Here is a 7784-nt window from a genome sequence, read left to right on the forward strand (position 1 = left end):
TAATATCTAACCAACCCAAATGATTTTCTCATATTAAACTGATCATTTAATGTGGGAGAATAAACGGGAACAAGGGTTATAATATAGACATGTGCTTACAGATCTATCTCAACACGGGGCCAATGGTAGAGGGGTCCAAATGAAGTATGGTATGTAAAAGAGCAAGGCTAGCTAATGTAGCTTAAAGACATTAGGGTTAGCTTCATTAAAGATCTCCAAAGGTTAGTGTTAAAAAGTCCTTTGACCTTAGGTAAGCTAGGGCTGAGCTTGAGGTGGGAAACCGGTCCAAGCTTGAGGTGCTTGTTGTGATTGCTGACTAAGGTGCGTATCGTGCTCGATGACTAAGGTGCTTGAGGTGCTTGTCGTGCTTGATGACTAAGATGCTTGAGGTGCCTATTGTGCTTGCCGACTAGGGAGCATGAGGTGCTTGTGGGAACACTACCCATGCTTGAGGTGCTTTGTCATGCTTGCTGATTAAGGTGCTTGGGGGTAAGGTGTGCAAAAGTCAACAACTATCCCTACAAGGAGGGGGCGAGCCCTACAAGAGGGGGGTAGAGAGAAAACACACACCCTCACACAAGGTAAGCTTGGTTCAAAGAAACTATATAGGACACTTGTTAAGTTCCTCTTCCTGTTGCCCTCATGGTATGCCTAAAGCCTATTAGTTGGCCACCCAAGGGGTCCAATGATAAATTAGTTAATTTAATTAATTGTTTTAGCATTTATCAAGTCCTCCCTCTCAAAGGGGAAAGGGGGACATTTGTCCAAAGGCTACCCTTGTTGCTTGATATGCCCGTGCATGTGATTGGCTAGGCATGGAGAGGTCCCATGATCTTCAATCATGAGCTACAAGGGGGGGTCAACCAAAGCAAGCTAGGGGGTTGGTTGAGGAGTATACTCTCCCACACACCCTCACTGTGTGAAGTGCAAAGTGCAAGAGCTCCATCTCCTTCTCCAAGCAAGTAGAGAAGTTGAGAGCCTACACCAAGAGCCATGCTTCAATGCTTAAGCTTGCCATCTTCTCCATCTTCATTACTATGCTATTATGTATGCTAGCAAGAAGAGTGATGATAAGTGAGGAACTAATTCTTTCTCCTATGAAATGTTTCTTCTTCCTCTTCCCTACCCTCATTCCCCGCTAGCTCTCTCCACCTTCGAAGGTGTTTGAGGCCTTGGGACTGAGGCTTGGGATAGTTAATGCTTTCCACAAAGTTTATGTCATGCTTGTGATGCATGAAGCTTTCCATCTTCATTGCATCACCTAGGTCATAAGGAACACAAAGATTGTATTGTACTAAGTCTCTCTTGATGGGAGAAACTATAATACAAATGCCTTTTGGAGGGGGACCGGCTCAACATAAATCCGGTTCTCAACTATTGACATGTTCTCTAAACTCTCTCTCTCTCTCTCTTGCAAAATCTTTGTTCATGCCAAGTTAACTAAAGCCTCTGTTTATGTTGCTATCATCAATTAAGTTCTCCCTCTATGCTCACAAAGTAATCTCACAAAAGTACTTTTTCTAATTTTCGCTACTCTCAAAGTTAATAGACCATTTACATTACATTGGGCATATATTATACAAAGCATAGGAAAAAACCTTCCTAGTAAGGGAAAAAAGTACCCCGATGGTCCTAAGCGTGTTCACTACCATAGACATCGCAGCATCTCATGCAATGTTGAGCATGATGAGCAATCACCAACTATTGAGCTCTGTCTCGGACCCTTTTTGTGGGTTAATTTTAAGACCCCCACCCCCGCATTAGACAAAAAGGGGGAGGGCAAGGTGTTGCATAAATTCCTCCTAAACATGTAACAATGGGCACCCCCTAATTGCCCAAAAGATTTGAAAGAATTGTTTGGGAGACCGTCAAGTCTTGGGGTCCTACCTAAAATGAGAGATTCTATTACCATCGTAATCTTAGAATTGGAAATGGGTGCACACAACTGTCAAGGAGTAGCAGGGGAGATAGAATGGGCTCACAAAGTGAATAGGTGATCATAAGAAGTCCTCTTTTAGGTTGAGTAGGATGTTGGGGTAAAGGCGTTGTGCCTTTGCCTGAGGTTGGACGTCCGATGTCCGGCCGTCCCCACTGACCATACTAACCTTATTCTTCATATATCGAAGAATAAGGAGCTCCTCACATCTTGGAGGCTTGCTCCACCCACACAACACGGTCTTTCCTCTTACCTCTCCTGCACCGCCCCGCGCACACACACATTCCATGCACCACACACTCTTTCAACGTCGGCATTGTGTGCACGCAGATTCTAGTGCAAGAGAAGCCCATTGTCATAAAATCTAAATATCTAACCAACCCAAATGATTTTCTCATATTAAACTGATAATTTAATGTGGGATAATAAACGGGAACAAGGGTTATAATATAGACATGTGCTTACGGATCTATCTCAACACGGGGCCAATGGTAAAGGGGTCCAAATGAGAGATGGTCTGTCAAAGAGCAAGGTTAACTAATGGAGCTTAAAAGACCTTAGGGTTAGCTTCATTAAAGACCTTCAATGGTTAGTGTTAAAAGTCCTTTGACCTTAGGTAAGCTGGAGCTGAGCTTGAGGTGGGAACCCGACCTAAGTTTGAGGTGCTTATCGTGCTTGATGACTAAGGTGCTTGTCGTGCTTGATGACTATGGTGCTTGAGGTGCTTGTCATGCTTGATGACTAAGGTACTTGTCATACTTAATGAGGAAGGTGCTTGAGAAGCTTCCCATGCATGGGGGGCAAGGTGCTTGAGTCAAAAAGAGACCCTACAAACTTAATGAGGAAGGTACTTGAGAAGCTTCCCATGCATGGGGGGTAAGGTGCTTGAGTCAAAAAAAGACCCTACAAAGGAGGGGGAAAGTCCCAAAGTTAGGGGAATATTTGACTTAACCTCCCACTTACCCAAACAACACCCTTTTTCTCAAGGGGCACATGGTGTTAAGTATGGAGCTTGATTTACCCTTGTAATTTTCTGTGGTAAAAGTGCACATTTGTAAGGCCCCCATTATGAGGAAAAGCCATCGTGCGTGAAGGAAAATCACTCAGTGGAAACCAGTGACAAAAAATCAGGGGCAACTTTAGGGGCCTCGGGGGCGGAATCCCCCGAGACTTTTTTTTCCCCTCGTCGGAATATTATGGCCGGACGGCAGCCGGAAAGTGGTCGGAAAACAACCGTCGGTTGGCCAGTGGCCAGTGGTCGGAAGTCAATGGCCGGTGGCCGCATTCAAAAGCGGACTTGTCTTCTCAAGGGCGGCCACACATGGGCGGATTGGAGGGTCCGATTTGGACTTATCTACACAAGGGCGGCTACACATGACTGCCTCTCATGAGAGAGGGCAACCCTTTTTGGCCTATAAAAGGAGGCTATTTCTACACACATTTCATAGTGTGAAGTTGATGCAACAAGGTGAGTGTGAGGTGGTGAGAGTGAAGCAAGGTGGGAGCTCCATTAAGGGTATAATCCCTTTGTAAACTACTTCTTGTTTTGAAGTACTAAAGCCATTGAGTGGCTGCTTTCCCGTGGACGTAGCCCACATTGGGTGAACCACGTATATCGTGTGTACTCTCTCTCTCTCTACTCTATAATCTTTTGTGTGTGAAATCTATCTCTCTCCATTAAGTAATCTACTCAAATATCTATTTAGCTTCGTCTTATTTCCTAACACATGGAACACATGTCAGACTCTCCCTATGCTTAGCCACATGGTGTGCTTGAATGCTATTGGTTGGGCTAAAGAGGGTTCCAATGAGCTTCTAGTTCCATCCAACAAATATCTATATATTTTCAAGCTCTCTCTCTCTCTCTAAGGGGTAAGGAGGACACTTGTCCAAAGACTACCCATGTACTTGAATGCATGCTGCATGTGATTGGGGAGAGGGGTCCAATGAGCTTGAAGCATGTGGAAAGGTTATAACTCGCCCCAAGCAAGCAAGGGGGGTGTTGGGGGGGTATACACCACACACACACTCATTTTGTGGATCATTCACACTTGGGGAAAGTTGAGGAACTCCACCTCCTTCTCCAAGCTTGTGAGAAGTGAGAGCCTACACCAACACTCTTGGCTATGGAATGCAAATCCAACCAAGAGACATGCTTCAATGCTTAAGCTTGCCAACTTCTCCATCTTCATTACTATGCTATTGTTGGGATTCAGGCCAGCTGGCCGGACATCCCACTTACTACTAACCCATCTACTAACTTAACCAGGTATACACTTATTCTTTAATACAACAGAATAAGGAGCTGTAACAGGAGAACGTTGTTGTGCGCTCCACCCAAAGCAAGTCTCTCTCTCTCTCTCTCTCTCTCTCTCTCTCTCTCTCTCACGCTTCTCGTGGTATCTTCAACTGGTATCAGAGTAGGGTTTGTGCTTGCCGTTTTCGCGTCCGCACGTGCGCATTTTCATAAGTGCAAACAGGTTTTCGATTTTGGCATTGACAAATTCAGCGTTCTGAGAGCGTTTCCAGTAGGCGTCTTGGAGTTTTACCCCTCTTTCAAAGCTATTCGTGCAGTCAAAAGCTTCATTAGAGCTACGCTTCAGGAGTTGTATTTTTTCAACTCCACTTTTGCTACAGATATTGGTACAGGTACAGGACACAGGTGCAAGTTGTTCAGAGACTATTTTGGGATGGTATATAGCCGCTTTATGGCTATTATGTGCTATTGAGATGGTGTTTATGGGCTGATTAGGAGCACTTATTGGCATCAACATTGTCTTGGGTTTTTCAGGCATCCATCTCCTCACAGGTTCTTGCATACATACAGGACATCCACGTTTCTTACAGGTTGCAAGAGCCGATTTGGCTTGTTTCTGGTAGTCCCGATCGTTTCTGAGACTCGGGTCGGAGGCCCTTTTTGAGACCGGGCTGGTTTCTTGTCTGCATAACCTTTTGTGAGGGTCAATAGTGTGAGGTTTTCTTGAGTTGGGGGATTCTCAAATGTTGAGATCCTTTCGGTGATATAGGTTGCTGGAGTACCCCTTTTTTCGTGGCCTCGCCATCGAACATGTATAGAGAGGGCTAGGTGCATTTGACACCGTGTTGGCAGTCTTGGGTCAACTTTTGACTTTTTATGCACAGTTAGTGGTTGATGCGCCTGACTTATGCTTTGAGAGCATTACTTTTGATGCGTTACTGATCTCTTGTGACAGTTTTGGATTGAGATTCTGTCAGTTTTTCTGGGGAAACACTCTGCCAAATTTTTCCCAGAATTACCAGTGTTTATCGCCATATTATCTTTAGCTTGCAGCCATGTCATCTAGTGGTGAAAATGATATTTACAATATCCAGAAATTTGATTGAACAAATTTTGCTATCTAGAAAGAGCAGATTCAAGATGTTCTTATACAAAAAGGCCAGCTGGATCCTATCATGGAGCGCCCAGAGGGCGAGTATACAGATGTTGAGTGGGAGAAACTTGATGCTAAGGCCAAATCTACCCTCCGTTTGCATTTGGCCAAATATGTGTACTTTACTATAGTTGGAGAAAGGACTGCTAGAGATGTATGGGAGTGGGCTAGTGATGTACCTTCCACTAGCAATGCTCTAGAGGGAGCGGATAGCAATGGTCAAGGAGTGAGACGGTCTACTAGAGTCTCTCGTCCACCTGCGCGTTTCGAGCCAGGTCTTGATTACAACATGTTGTCCGATTGCGGTGAGCCAAGCTGCTACCAAAAAGCCATGATGGCGGATGATGTGGTGAAGTGGGAACAGGCTATGCAATCTGAGTATAACTCAATTCTGGCTAATGACACTTGGGACTTGGTAGAACTGCCAAATGCTGCGAAAGCTTGACCTTGCAAATGGGTTTACAAAAAGAAATTTACCTCAGGTGATCCAAATCCAAAGTACAAGGCTAGACTTGTAGCCAAAGGGTTCAAATAGCAAAAGGGAGTCGATTTTGATGAAATCTTCTCGCCTGTGGTCAAGATGACAATGCTTAGAACCGTACTTGGTCTTGTAGCGATTGAGGACATGGAACTTGTCCAAATGGATGTGAAGACAACATTTCTTCACGGGGATCTTGATGAGGATGTTTACATGCAGCAGCCTGAAGGGTTTGTTCAGGAGAACGCATCTCATGAGGAGCTAGTATGTAAGCTCAAAAAGGCACTTTATGGCTTAAAGCACGGTTCAAGGCAGTGGTATCATAAATTTTATGCATGTATGAGGTCTCAATGATATAAAAGGAGCGAAGAGGATCACTGCTTGTACACAAGAAAGCTAGATGATGGCTCGATGATCATTCTAGTTTTGTATGTTGATGACATGCTTATAGCTGGGAAATCTATTGTGGAAATTGCCAACTTGAAGAAAACACTTAGCAATAATTTTGCAATGAAAGATTTGGGGGATGCTACACACTTTCTTGGCATGCGAATCAAAAGAGATTGCAAACGTCGTATTCTTGAGTTATCTCAGGAAACATACATTGAGAAATTTTTGCAGCGTTTCAATATGCAGGGGGGGAAAGCATTGAGTACCCCAATGCAGGCATTCTTGAAACTCAGCAAGGAAGATACACCCAAATCTGATGTTGAGCAAGCTGAAATGGATAAGGTACCATATTCTTCGGCAGTGGGTAGCCTCATGTATGCTATGGTGGCCACAAGACCAGACATTGCTTTTGCAGTGGGACTGGTGAGCCGATATATGGCAAATCCTGGTAGCAAGCATTGGAAGCACATTCTTAGGTACCTCAAAGGTATGGTCATCAAGTGTTTACACTTCGGGAACAGTGATGCATCCATCGTGGGTTATGCGGATATAGACTATGCGGGTTGTGTCGACAATAGAAGATCGACATCGGGCTATGTCTTCATATTTGCCGGAGCTGCAATATCTTGGAGGTCATGTCTTTAAGATTGTACGTCGTCTTCCACTACGGAAGCAGAGTACGTTGCATTGTCGGATGCAAGTAAAGAGGCTGTATGGTTATCTCGCTTGGTCAGAAATCTTGGCATTGATGAGACTCCAGTGATATATTGTGATAGTTAGAGTGCTCTTGCATTGGCAAGGAATCCCGTGTTTCACTCCAAATCGAAACACATTGAAGTCAGGTATCATCTCGTGAGAGATTTCTTGGCCAAAAAGCTCATTGATTTGGTCAAGGTACACACTGACGACAACCCAGCAGATGCTTTGATGAAAGGCTTAGCTTTGGAGTGGTTTACACATTGCAGTGAGTTGATGGGTATAGGTTGAAGCCACTAGATTGCTTCACTGTTGTACATACCAGGTCACTTGGGCTGTGTTGGCCTTCAAGTGGGAGTTTGTTGGGATTCAGGCCAACTGGCTGGACATCCCACTTACTACTAACCCATCTACTAACTTAACTAGGTATACACTTATTCTTTAATACAATAGAATAAGGAGCTGCGGATAACGTTGCTGTGTGCTCCACCCAAAGCAGGTCTCTCTCTCTCTCTCTCTCTCTGCTCTCGCACACGCTTCCCGCGGCACCTTCAGCTATCATGTATGCTAGCAAGAAGAGTGATGATAAGTGAAGAACTATTTCTTTCTCCTATGGAATGTTTCTTCTTCCTCTTCCCTATCCTCATTCCCCGCTAGCTCTCTCCACCTTTGAAGGTGTTTGAGGCCTTGAGATAGTTAATGCTTTCTACAAAGTTTATATTATGCTTGTGATGCATGAAGCTTTCCATCTTCATTGCATCACCTAGGTCACAAGGAACACAAAGATTGTATTGTACCAAGTCCCTCTTGATGGGAGAAACTATAATACAAATGCCTATTGGATGGGGGACCGGCTCCATATGAATCCGGTCCT

This window comes from Adiantum capillus-veneris, chromosome 21 (assembly GCF_014529385.1).
Source record: "Adiantum capillus-veneris isolate H3 chromosome 21, ASM1452938v2, whole genome shotgun sequence".
Taxonomy (NCBI): domain Eukaryota; kingdom Viridiplantae; phylum Streptophyta; class Polypodiopsida; order Polypodiales; family Pteridaceae; genus Adiantum; species Adiantum capillus-veneris.